The sequence below is a fragment of the Tachyglossus aculeatus genome (genome assembly GCF_015852505.1).
Source record: "Tachyglossus aculeatus isolate mTacAcu1 chromosome 12 unlocalized genomic scaffold, mTacAcu1.pri SUPER_6_unloc_3, whole genome shotgun sequence".
Taxonomy (NCBI): Eukaryota; Metazoa; Chordata; class Mammalia; order Monotremata; family Tachyglossidae; genus Tachyglossus; species Tachyglossus aculeatus.
The window spans coordinates 2,666,102-2,679,389 of NW_024044830.1; positions in this window are offsets into that span (position 1 = coordinate 2,666,102).

Below are 13,288 nucleotides of genomic sequence, written 5' to 3' on the forward strand. Positions count from 1 at the left end.
ATTGGGAGTCCCACCTGGTTTCTATTCCCAACTATCCCTCTGGTTTATTGGGTAACCCTGGGCAACCACTTCACCGCATTAAGCCTCAGCTTCCTCCTTTATAAATGAGTATAAGATAGACTGTGAGTCTCCCTGAGGGACAGAAATTGGGTCTGATGTGACTATCTTGAATCTAACTCAGCATTACAGGTGATGCTTAGCACACAGGACATGCTTTGTTAATGCTGTAATTGATTCATCAATTACCCAAGATAATTCAGGGATCGGATATAACCATCGCCCGATAGGGAAGGACACCAGAGAAGTGAAGAAGAAGAGGGTGTATAACCAGGAGTAGGAGGAGGAAGGAGAAGAGAGAGGGGGGATAAGTAATAAAGAAGGGGGAGGAAGAGCAAGAAGATGAGGGGGAAGAGAAGAACGAGAAGTAAAAGGAGAAGAAAGAAGAGGAAGAGATGTATAGGAAAAAGAAAGGGGAAGAGGAGGTAAAAGAGGAAAAGTAATGAGATGGGGAAGAGACAGTCAGTCAGTCGATCATATTTATTGAGCACTTACTGTGTGTGGATCACCGTACTAAACACATGGGAAAGTACAATATAACAATATAAGACACATTCCCTGCCACAACGAGCTTCAGGTCTTGAGGAGGAAACAGACAATTTAAATGAATAAAATTACAGGTACGTACATAAATGCTGTGGGACTGGGAGGGAGATTGAATAAAGGGAATAAGTCAGGGCAATGCAGAAGGGAGTGGGAGAAGGGGAAAGGAGGGCCTCTTAGAGGAGATGTACCTTCAGTAAGGCTTTAAAAGTGGGGAGAATAATAGCCTGTCGGATATGAAGAGGGAGAGCATTCTAGGCCAGAGCAGGACGTGGGCGAGAGATTGACAATGAGAAGGTACAGTGAGAAGGACAGCATTAGAGGAGCACAGGGTGCTGGCTTGGTTGTAGAAGGAAAGAAACAAGGGGAGGTAGGCGAGGGAAACATGATTGAGTGCTTTAAAGCCGATGGTAGGGAGATTTTGATTAATGTGGATGTGGTTGAGCAACCATTGGTGGTTCTTGAGGAATAGGGAAACACGGACTGGACGTTTTTGTAGAAAAATGAACCCAGTTTCAGAGTGAAGTATGGACCGTAGTGGGAAGAGGAAGCAGGGAGTTCAGCAAGGACGCAGATACAGTAGCCAAGACGGGATAGGATAAGTGCTTGGACTAATGTGGCAGCAGTTTGGGTGGAGAGGAAAGGGTGGATTTTAGCGATGTTGTGAAGGTCGAACCGAAAGGATTTAGTAATGTATTGAATATATGGATTGAGTGAAAGAGACAAGTCAAGACTACCGCCAAGGTTATGGGATAGTGAGACAGGAAGTATGGTGGTGCCGTCTACAGTGATGCGAAAGTTGGGGGACGGACGGAATTTGTGTGGGAAGATAAAGGGTACTGTTTTAGATATGTCATGTTTGAGGTGATGGTAGAACATCCAAGAAGAGATGTCTTTAAGGCAGGAGGAAATACGAGACCGCAGAGAGGGAGATATGGGCTGGAGATGTAGACTTTTGAGGAGAAGAAGGAGGAGCCAGAGAAAGGGAAGGCAGAAGGGAGGTAATGGCAGGTAGTGGACCACATTTCTGGCCCCGCTTCCTAGAGGCCCCTCTAGGCTTCATGGATCAGGGCTACTGGATATGATTAACTCAACCAGGAAGTAGCAGACAGAAGAGAAGAAGCAGACAGTCGAAGGTGCGAGGAATAAACAAAAGGGTGGGATCCAGAGTGATCCTCGCTGCCAGAGGAACCATGAGCTTTCAAGGGAGGCTGGGCTCACCTGTACCGTGAGCAAAGAAGCGGCACCTAGGAAAGGCCGATGGATTTCCTGGAGCAGAATCGAGGAAATTTGCCCACGCCCTCTCTGGCCAAAGTATATATAGTTTGGTTTTGCAGCAGCCGGAGCCTGAACCACTGACCGTCCAGGGAAGGGGGAATCGCTCGTTGTTTGGTCCATAGGCTCTTCCCCCCGTCTTAGGCTGTTCCTGCACCTGCTCTCAGCTCTCACATCTCTCCCTTTGCTCCTACAGGTTCGGCTGACGCCACCAATCAACCATTGGAAATGGCACGTGGGTGACCGAGTTCATCCTCGTGGGGCTCACAGGTGACTCCCACCTGCAGGCTCTGATCTTCCTGGTCCTCTTCCTCATTTACGTATTAAACGTCACCGGGAACCTGACAATCGTCACCCTTACCCTCCTGGACTCCCACCTTCGCACCCCCATGTACTTCTTCCTGTGAAGCTTCTCCTTGCTGGAGATCACCTTCACATCCGCCTGCATTCCCAGTTTCCTGGTCACCATCGTCACCGGAGACAGAACCATTTCCTTTTCCAACTGCTTCACTCAGCTGTTCTTCATCATTTTTCTGGGCGGGACAGAGTTCTTCCTCCAGGCCGCCATGTCCTACGACCCCTACCTCGCCATTTGCTGGCCGCTGCACTACATGACCGTCATCAGCCTGGGTGTCTGCACCCTTTTGGTCCTCTGCTTTCTTCTCTCCAGTTATCTGATCGTGTTCCCACCGGTTGTGATGATCGCCCAGCTAGACCTTTGCAATTCCAACATCCTCAACCACTTCATCTGCAATTCTTCCCCTATGATGGGGATCTCGTGCACAGACACACGCTACCTGGAGATGATGGCTTTCCTCCTGGCCTTGGGGACGCTTCCGGTCACCCTGGCACTAATGACCGTGTCATAAACGGCCATCGTCCGCACTATCCTGAGACTGTCCTCTGCTCAGCAGAGGAGAAAGGCCTTTTCCACCTGATCCTCACACATGGTCATGGTCTCCATCACGTATAGCAGTTGCATCTTCATGTACATCAAGCCGTCTGCCAAGGACAGGGTGGAACTGACCAAGGGGGTGGCGGTGCTCAACAATTCCGTTGCCCCAATGCTCAACACCTTCATCTACACCCTACGGGACGAGCAGGTCAATCAGGCCTTCAGGGCCTCTGTGCAAGGGGTTGGGTTTTCCTCCAGGAAGTGAGGGCTCATCTGCCATAAAATACAACAGGAAAATCTGCAGGAATCGCAAAAGGTCGACCACAGAGGTTCGGCGCCTGTACATTAGCCTAATTCTTCATCTGCTGCCCGACAAATAGGAACTGGCCGTTCTCCAGGCCTCTGTGCGCCCCAGCAACCACCTTCCCAGAAATCCCTGTCCTCGCCAGGTCTCCCTGCTACCCTAGTCCTTCTGACTCCGACCATTCAGAGGGGAATGTTGCCCTTTCCATCCACGTTATAGAGACGTTCCGAGGTTTTCTCTTCAAGTCTGTTCCGAAGCCCATGGAGTACCACAGGTGCAATGTGTTGTGTGTTTTTTTCTCCTTCCCCTGACTCCATGCCCTTTCTCCTGCCTTGAGCTCCCTCACATTTTATACCTGCCAGACCAAAAATCTCTGTCTTAAAAGCCTTTCTGAAATTCCTCTTCCCCCAAGAGATCTTGCCCATTTAGTTTTTTTTTTTTACTTAGGTCTCAGCCTCCTCACTACCACCTCAGCCTATATTCAATTCCAACAACCAAAGCACTTCTGTTCCTATGAATTTACCCTCTCCCAGTTAACGTCCCTTCAATTTAAGCTGAGCCAATTCTAGCACAGAAGACTTTATTTAAACTATCTTCAGCACTTGTACCCTCATCTTTATTCAACTATGCATTCGATTATTTAATTTGGCCATTCTAGTGGTAAATTATTATTATTGTTATTATTGTTCTTGTTGTTGTATTTGTTCATCGCTTACTGGGTGCCAAACACTGTACCACTGAGAAGCAGCGTGGTTCAGTGGAAAGAGTACGTACTTTGGAGTCAGAGGTCGTGGATTCAAATCCCTGTTCCGCTACTTGTTAGCTGTGTGACTTCGGGCAAGTCACTTAACTTCTCTGTGCCTCATTTTCCTCATCTGAAAAATTGGGGAATAAGACTGTGAGCTCACGTGGGACAACCCGATCACCTTGTATCCTCCCCAGTGCTTAGAACAGTGCTTTGCACATAGTAAGCACTTAACAAATGCCATTATTATCATCATTATTATTACTAAGCACTAGGGTAAGTACAAGACCATCAAGTCAGTTACAGTCCCTGTTCCACACTAAGCTAACAGTCTAAACTGAGGTAGAAGAGGTATTGAATATCCATTGAACAGCTAAGGGAAGTGTGGCAGAGAGAAGTTAAGTGACACAAGGTTGCACAGCAGACAATTGGCGGAGCAGGGATTAGAAACTGGGTCCTGGGACTTCCAGGCCTGTGTTGTCTCCACTAGGAGACGCTACTTCTCATTTTTCTCATACCTTCCTTCCTCATTAAACTGCAAGAAGGTCTGCAAAAATCTTCTTGAGAAAAGGAGACATGTTTGTTTATTCTATTGTAGTATGTCAATAATTTAGCACTTCTCAGTAAGCACTCAGTAAATACCACTGATTGGCTGACTGATTGGGTAAGGAATAATACAGTTCACTTTACTCTGGAGGAGCTCATAACTACTACTACCAGTACTACTACTACTACTACTACTACTACTACTACTACTACTACTACTACAACTGTATGCGATCATCTATTTAAGCCCTTACTTTCCCATAAATATACCTTCCTATTTTGTCCGTAATTCATTTTTGGTCTGTTTCCTGGCTAGATTGTAAACTCCTTGTCTCCTATATCTATTGTGGTTTTTGTTCGTTTATTTGTTTGTTTTCATTTTGTCAACGTTTATTACGGAGGTCTTCACACAGTTAATGCTACTGATAAATTGGGCTTGTGTGTTTTTCTCCTGGGAATGTTGCAGGAAAGAACTGGTGGCTGTGAATCCCCGAGGGCTGTTCATGGGTGGGACTAGTGCTGATATTAACAAATGGAGTCCAGGCGGCAAATTCATTCATTCATTCATTTGCATTTACTGAGCTCTTACTGTCTGGAGGGCACTGTACTAAGCGCTTGGAAAGTACAATTCAGCAACTAATGTTTGAAGCCCCAAATCCGGGCCCAGCCAGAAGGTCCTGTTTTAGGGTGGGGCAGAACCGGGCTGTCGTAAGATCCTCTCTCCTCCCCTAGGCCAAGACCGGTGTAACTGTCCCTCCCCAAGGAAGACCTCAACCAGGGTATCCAGGCTGCATCCCTGCAGTCCCCACTTCATCTCTTGGCACTTAACCTCCTTCCCTGACCCCCGAAGTCCCCCAGGCCCCATTCTGCACGGGCCCCGGTCTCCACTGGCTACCACCGCGCCTAACGGTGTAAACTCATTACTGATCCTGACTTCTGGCACTGGAGCGTGTCGCGAACAGAGAGGATAAAGCCAGCTCGGCTCGTGCCACGTTGGTCTTGAGAGTCACCTTCCTCCCCGCACGGAGAACTGGGGTCCGTAGTTGTGGTGTCTTGGGGCACAAAGTCTTTTGGGAATTCTTTCATTCATTCAATCGTATTTATTGAGCACTTACTGTGTACAGAGCCCTATACTAAGTGCTTGGAAAGTACAATTCGTCAACAGATAGACACAATCCCTATCCAAAAACGGGCTCACATTCTAGAAGAGGGAGAAAGGCAACAAAACAAAACAAGTAGACAGGTATCAACACCATTAGAATAGATGAATATAATTATAGATATATACACATCATTAATAAAATAGATTAATAAATATGTAAACATATACCCAAGTACTGTGGGGAGGGGAAGGGGGTAGAGAAGAGCGAGGGAGTGGGGGCGTTGGGAAAGGGTGGAGGAGCAGAGAAAAAGAGGGGGCTCAGTCTGGGAAGGTCTCCTGGAAGAGGCGAGCTCTCAGTAGGGATTTGAAAGGAGGAAAAGAGCTAGTTTGGCCACAAGAGGACAGCTGCCTGGATTCGTCTGGCCCCGACTGGCTCCTCTGCATTCAAAGAGCCCCGCCAACATCGAAACAGCCTCACATCAGCCTTGAGAGCAGCGAAGGGAGGTGGAAAGGGCGTAGGCCTGGAATGTGGCAGACTTGGGACCACGTCCCGATTGTGACACTTTTTTGCTGTGTGGCCTTGACCAAGACACTCTGGAATCTGTGTGTCTCAGCAGTCACACCTGTAAACCTGAGTATGAACTACGTGTTAACTGTCCTCCACAGACTGAGAGCCCCTTTGTCCAACCCAGGCTGCATCTGCTCTGGTTTTACGGTCCCCACACCCGTGATGGGCCAAGAGTAATCACTGAACCAACAGCACTGCGAGAAAGCAGAGGCGACAGAGGCCAGCACAAGTGCCTACCCAAACAATCCGGCCGTGTCGTGGTGGGAGGGACAGTGGCGTAACAGTTCGGGGCACAAAGATTTCTGGGAGTCGTAGTCTGATGCTCGCTCTTGACTGGACTTCATCTCCATCTCCCGAACTACCAGTCCCAGCATGGTCAGTGATGGGGACCGAGGCCACGGACCAGAGCGCGGTAGGCGCGGGCAGCGTTTGTCTAGAACTTTTTCCGATTGAGATTGATAGTAATTTTGGTATTTTCTAAGTACTTGCTACCCCTCTCTATGAAATGTAGCACAGAAAACACAGAGACCCCAAACTCGGTCCAAATTGGGCTCCTTTCATCCCATTCGCTTACGGAAAAGTTTACCACACAACCGACATGAAACTAAGAGGCCCCGTGTACTGAAGGCCGGCTCCTTAAATCGGAAAGAGTTTTATTGATATGAGTCCGCTCCCTGCTGGTCCAGGCAGCTGCCCTTCGTCCTTCACAAGTTGCTTCCACGGGAGCGAGCCATCATTAGTTCCCGTTTCTCTCCATCAGATGCCCATGGAAACCAGTCCAGGCACCGACCCAGTCAATCAGACGCTGGCGGTGTGGTCATGTGGAGGCTAGAGGCCCATAGGCCTCAGTCATATTCTGATGATCTCACTGGACAACGATTCCTCCAGGGATCTCCCTCGGAGCAGCTCCTGCTTTATCTACAGTGACGGGGTCCGGTCTGGAGACCTTTTCAGGAGATCAGAGAGATGTCGAGGGCTCCTCTCTGTTCCTTCCTGGCTGACCAAAGCCAAGAGTCTCAGGGGAAAGAGGGGACCAGCCCAGCCCTGCAGAGGTCAGCGACCCACAGCCCCACGCTGCCCTGGTGAGAGTGACCAGGGGTGAGTGCGATGGAGGGGAAGGGGGTTGATGAGGATGAGGATGGAAGAGAGGGAGCCAGTCTGGGGCCTAAATTGTGTTGGGAACAAAGCCTAGACCACTAAAAGGGGAGGTAGGCTTGTAGGAGGAGTCGTGTTTTCCAGTTCAGTAACCACGAACCATCACACAAGTCTCTTCCTACTTCCTCAAACCTCGCTACCATGCCAACCACCCACCGGGATAAGGTGCTTCAGTACAGTGTCACGGACAGTCACTTCGGGCTTCAGTGGGTCCCAGAGTCTCTTGCAGTGGGTAAATTACAAGTAGGGCTGAGAGAGTGTGACCAGCTTTGGACTGCCACCAGCACTATCAGAAGTTCCTCCTTGTAAGAGTTATTCCCAAAAGTTGGAAGGGGTCAAATAGTAGGAAAGGTTGTAATTTCTGACCTCAAGAACTTTCCAGTCTACTGGGCTAGGTTGACACAGTACATTTCACTATCAGTCAATCAATCTTGAATCATATTTATTTAGTGCTTACTGTTTGCACTAAACTCTTGGGAGAGTAATAATTCATTCAATCGTATTTATTGAGCGCTTACTGTGTGCAAAGCACTGTACTAAGTGCTTGGGAAGTACAAGTTGGCAACATTTCGAGACGCTCCCTACGCAATAACAGACAACAAACAAAACATGTGGAAAGGTGTCAAGTCATCACAATAAATAGAAATAAAGCTAGATGCACATCATTAACAAAATCAATAGAATAGTAAATATGTACCAGTAAAATAGAGTAATAAATCTGTACAAACATATATGCAGGTGTTGTGGGGAGGGGAAGGAGGTAGGGCAGGGGAGATGGGGAGGAGGAGAGGAAAAAGGGGGCTCAGTCTGGGAACGCCTCCTGGAGAAGGTGAGCTCTCAGTAAGGCTTTGAAGGGAGGAAGAGAGCTAGCTTGGTGGATGTGTGAAGGGAGAGCATTCCAGTCCAGGAGAAGGACGTGGGCCAGGTGTCGATGGCGGGACAGGAGAGAACGAGGCACAGTGAGGAGGTTAGAGACAGAGGAGCGGAGGGTGAGGGTTGGGCTGTAGAAAGAGAGAAGGGAGGTGAGATAGGAGTGGGCGAGGTGATGGAGATCCTTGAAGCCGAGAGTGAGGAATTTTTGCTTGATGCATAGGTTGACTGGCAGCCACTCGAAATTTTTGAGGAGGGGAGTAACATGCCCAGAGCGTTTCTGCACAAAGGCGATCCAGGCAGCAGTGTGAAGTACAGACTGAAGTGGGGAGAGACAGGAGGAATGGAGATCAAAGAGGAGAATGATGCAGTAATCCAGTCGGGATAGGATGAGAGATTGAACCAGCAAGGTTGCGGTTTGAGTGGAGAGGAAAGGGTGGATCTTGGCGATGTTGAGGAGGTGAGACCGGCAGGTTCGGATGACGGATTTGATGTGAGGGGTGAACGAGAGAGCAGAGTCGAGGATGACACCAGGGTTCCGGGCTTGTGAGACAGGAAGGATGGTAATGCCGTCTACAGTGATGGGAAAGTCAGGGAGAGGGCAGTGTTTGGGAGGGAAGATAAGGAGTTCAGTGTTGGATATTTTGAGTTTTAGATGGTGGGCAGACATTCAGATGGAGTTGTCCTGAAGGCAGGAGGAGACCCGACCCTGAAGGGAGAGTGAGAGAGCAGGGGTAGTGATGTAGATTTGGGTGTCATTCTGTTGCATGGTTCTCTTACAAGCGCTGAGTACAGTGTTGTGCACACAGTAAGCACTCGAGAAATACTATCGACTGATTGAAAGTGGGTAGGGAACGTGTCTACCAACTCTGTCGTATTGTATTCTCCCAGCCACTTTGTTCGGTGTTCTGCACACAGCAAGCACTCAGTAAATACCATTGATTAATTGATTGTTTGAATGTAGGCAGGAAGGTTCTCTGCCAACCATGTTGTATTGTACTCTCCCAAGTGCTTAGTACAGTGTTCTGCACTGTAAATGCTCAATAACTATAACTGATTGATTAATGTTGATAATATACTTCAATATTTAAGTATTAATTTAATCAATCAATCAATCAAATTGATGTAAAACAGAAGGCCAAGGTACATTCTTTGCATACAAGGAGCTTAAACTTTTCAAAAATGTTACGGGTGCCTGTGATAAGCCTATGTCTCAGACATTAACAAATCCTCAGATGCTAGACTTTCTCTTTGGACAGCACTTTATATGGATACCCCCACGGTCAGAACCCTGATGAGGAATGGGATAGTTCAGCAGAAGGAAACAGACATTTTGTCCATTAGAGGAGGAAGGAGGTATCTCCCCTTTAGGACTCTCCCCAGGGCGGCCTTTATGTCCCGGTTGTAGATGAGAGGGTTCAGGGTGGTGAGCACCACGCTGTAGAACACGGAAATCAGGAGGTCCAGGGTCGAGGGAGAGCATTGACAAGGGCTTGAAGTAAGAGATGACGACCTTAGAGATGAAGACGGTGAAGACCACGACGTGGGTCAGGCAGGTGGAGAAGGCTTTGGTCCGGCCCTCAGTGGCCGGCATCCTCAGCACGGCCTGGAAGATGTGCACATAGGAGGTGATGATGAAGACGAAGCAGATGAAACATAGAGATAGCCCGCAGTTGACGCTCACATCGATGGCGACGTGGACTTCAGAGCAGGAGATCTTCAACAGGAAGGGGACGTCACAGAAGAACTGCTGGATGATGTTAGACCCACAGAAACTCAGGGGGAAAGTCTAAGATGAATACAAGTCTCCGAAAAGCCCCCCGCTGCGCCAGGAGGCGGCTGCCATCTTTCCAAAGCCTCATAAGCTCGTAGTGCAGAGGGCGGCAGATGGCGGCATAGCGGTCGTAGGACATCGCTGTGAGGATTAAAATCTCTGAAGCGACAAACACGGCCTCGAGGAAGACCTGAGCAGCAAAGCCCAAGAAGGAGATGGAGTTGCAGTTGGTTAAAGAGTTGAGGACGGAGTTGGGGTCAGTGACGGTGATGAGACAGAGGTCGAGGACCGACAGGTTCCTAAGGAAGAAGTGCATGGGAGTGTGGAGGCGCCTGTCAAGGACGATGACGGCGACGATGAGGAGATTTTGTCCAGCTGTTCGGGGGCCCCAGTGCCCACCGCCTACCAACCCGGTGTGGAGAGAAAGGAAGGAGTGCCGATTTATTCATTCATTAATAGTATTTATTGAGCGCTTACTTTGTGCAGAGTACTGTACTAAGCGCTTGGGAAGTACAAGTTGGTAACATATAGAGACGGTCCCTACCCAACAACGAGCTCACTCCACTCTCCTTAAGACCCTGAGAAGCTCTCTAGACCGGCCACGGTTCTTGTAGATAAAGCAGGAGCTGCTCCGAGGGAGATCCCTTGAGGATGGCTGGGGGTCATACCGAGGGACCTCGTGTCCTGAACAAGACACGTACCCTCTTGTCACGTGGTTCCTGAGGCTCCTGAGAGACAAGGGTCCACTCCCTGCAGCCTCAGCATTTTTTCCGGGACTCAGGGGTTCCCGGGGAAACAGCAGCATCTGCATCCCAGAGTTCTAACGGTTCCTGCTTTCAACGACAGTGTTTAACCACTGGTTTCATCCTTTTCTAATTCATAACCTGAGACACTCGATCTGTCAGTCAATCAGCCAATTGTAACTTTTTCTTATGGTCTTTGTGAAGCGCTTACAATATATCAGTCATTATACGAATTGCTGGAGTAGATACAAATCTAATGGGATTGGACAGAGTCCATGTCCCCCTTGGGTCTCACATCTCAATCCCCATTTCACAGATGAGGGAACTGAGACACGGAGAAGTTAAGCGACCCTGCCCAAGGTCAAACAGCAGACATGTGGTGGAACCGGGATCAGAACCCAGGCCTATTTGAATCCCAGGCCAGTGCTCTACCCACTAGGTTACGTTGCTTCTTCTGACTTGCCCTTATTGCAAATCCGTTGAAGCGCTGTTCATACCTACTGTTTGAACTGTATTCTTGAATCAAGCGTTCATCCACTTTCTCATATTTCCCTTCTCTCCTTCCTTCGTGTGTCTATCTCCCCCATTAGACCATAACCTTTTAAGAGCAGGAACAATCTAACTTTGTCTCTTTTCAACTCTCCTGAGAGCTTACTACAGTGCTTTGCACCCAGGATGTGGTCAATAAATATCATTGATAATAATAATAGTAATAATTATGGTCTTTGGTAAGCGCCTACTATGTGCCAAGCACTGTTGTAAGTGCTGGAATAGGTACAAGGTAATCATGTTGGGCACAGTCCCTGTCCCACAATGAGCTAAAGTCTCAATCCCTATTTTACAAATGAGGTAACTGAGGCACAGAAGTGAACTGATTTGCTCCAGGTAACAAGGCAGACAAATAGCGGAACTGGGATTAGAATCCACGCCCTCTGAATCCCTGTGCTTTGGATGGATGGAAGGATAGAAGGATAGATGAATGTTTGGAAGGATGGATGGAAGGAAGGAAAGATGGATTGATGAGAGAGGATGGAGTTGACAAGACAGATGGAACTGCAGTCATCCTTTCTTGCGTTCCCTAATTCCATCTCCCATTTTAGAGCTTTCATTCCCACCCCCAGAGTCTTGTTAAGGAGCATACCATTACATTTTCATAATCATTACTAATGATGATATCATTATTGTTAAGTCACTGTCCCTAGGTCACACAGCAGGCTAGTAGCAGAGCTGGAATCAGAACTCAACTCTCAGTCAATCAATCAATCATGTTTATTGAGCACTTATTCTGGGCCCAGCACTTGGAAAATTTCACTATAGCAGAGTTGGTAGACACGTTCCCTGCCCACAGTGAGCCTATGGTCTAGAGCGATCCCCATTCCTTTACGCCATGATTAAATTTAAAAAATAATGGCATTTGTTAGGTACTTACATAGAGAAGCAGCGTTGCGCAGTGGAAAGAGCACGGGTTTGGGAGTCAGAGGCCATGGGTTCTAATCCCAGCTCCGCCACTTATCAACCGTGTGACTTTGGTCAAATCACTTAACTTCTCTGGGCCTCAGTAACTTCATCTGTAAAATGGGGATTAAGACTGTGAGCCCCACGTGGGACAACCTGATGACCTTGCATCTCTCCCAGCGCTTAGAACAGTGCTTCGCACGTACTAAGCGCTTAACAAATACCAAAATTATTATTATTATTATTATCATTACTTACTATGTGCCATATACTCTTCGAAGCACTAGAGTAGATCCAAGGTAATCGAGTTGCCCCATGCGGGGTTCATAGCCTTAATCCCCAGTTTACAGATGAGTTAACTGAGGTACGTAGTAGTTAAGTGGCTGGCCCAAGGTCACACAGAAGAGAAGTGGCAGAGCAGGGATTAGAACCGCTCCAAAACTGGATTTACTGTACTAAGCACATGGAAGAGTTCAGGTTACCAGAGTGGTTAAACACATTCCCTTCCCACAGTGATCTTACAGTCTACAGGAACTCCCCTTCTGATAGGCCAAGATGCCTCCCAAAACTGGATTGTCGGTCATACTTCAAATTTAGCCACTTCCCTCCCAGACTTTGACAATTCATCAACGCCCAGCGTTTTCTGTGAACTCAGTAGGACATCTACGCTTCTGGCTAGGTCCAAAGGCAATTGCTTGGTTAAGTGGTGGTGTGATATTATTTTGCACAAGGAAGGATAATTTTGTCCCTGAGCGGAGGCCGGGTGAGTGACTCTTTTAGGATCCTGCCCGTGGCGGCCTTCATGTCTTGGTTCCTCAGACTGTAGATAAGGGGGTTCACAGCAGGGGGTATCACTTCATAGAACCCAGACACCAGCAGGTCCACGATCAAGGAGGAGGCTTAGAGTGGCTTGATGTAGAGAAATATACCCACAGAAAGGAAAATAGTGACGAGGAAAAGGTGGGGCAGGCAGGTGGAGAAGGCTTTATCCCGGCTCTCGGTGGCCTGGAAGATGAGCACATACGAGACGATGATGAGAATGAAGCAGTAGAGACCTAACGCTACCCCGGCGGTGATGCTCACGTCGACGGCAACGTGGTCCTCGAAGCAGAGGATCTTCAGCGGGGAGGGGATGTCACACGAAACCTGCTGGACCACGTTGGACCCACAGGACGACAGGGAGAAAGTCGAAGCTGAAAAAAGGCTCCAGTCAGGCACCAACTGGGCCACGAGGCGGCGGCCATATTCCCACAGGC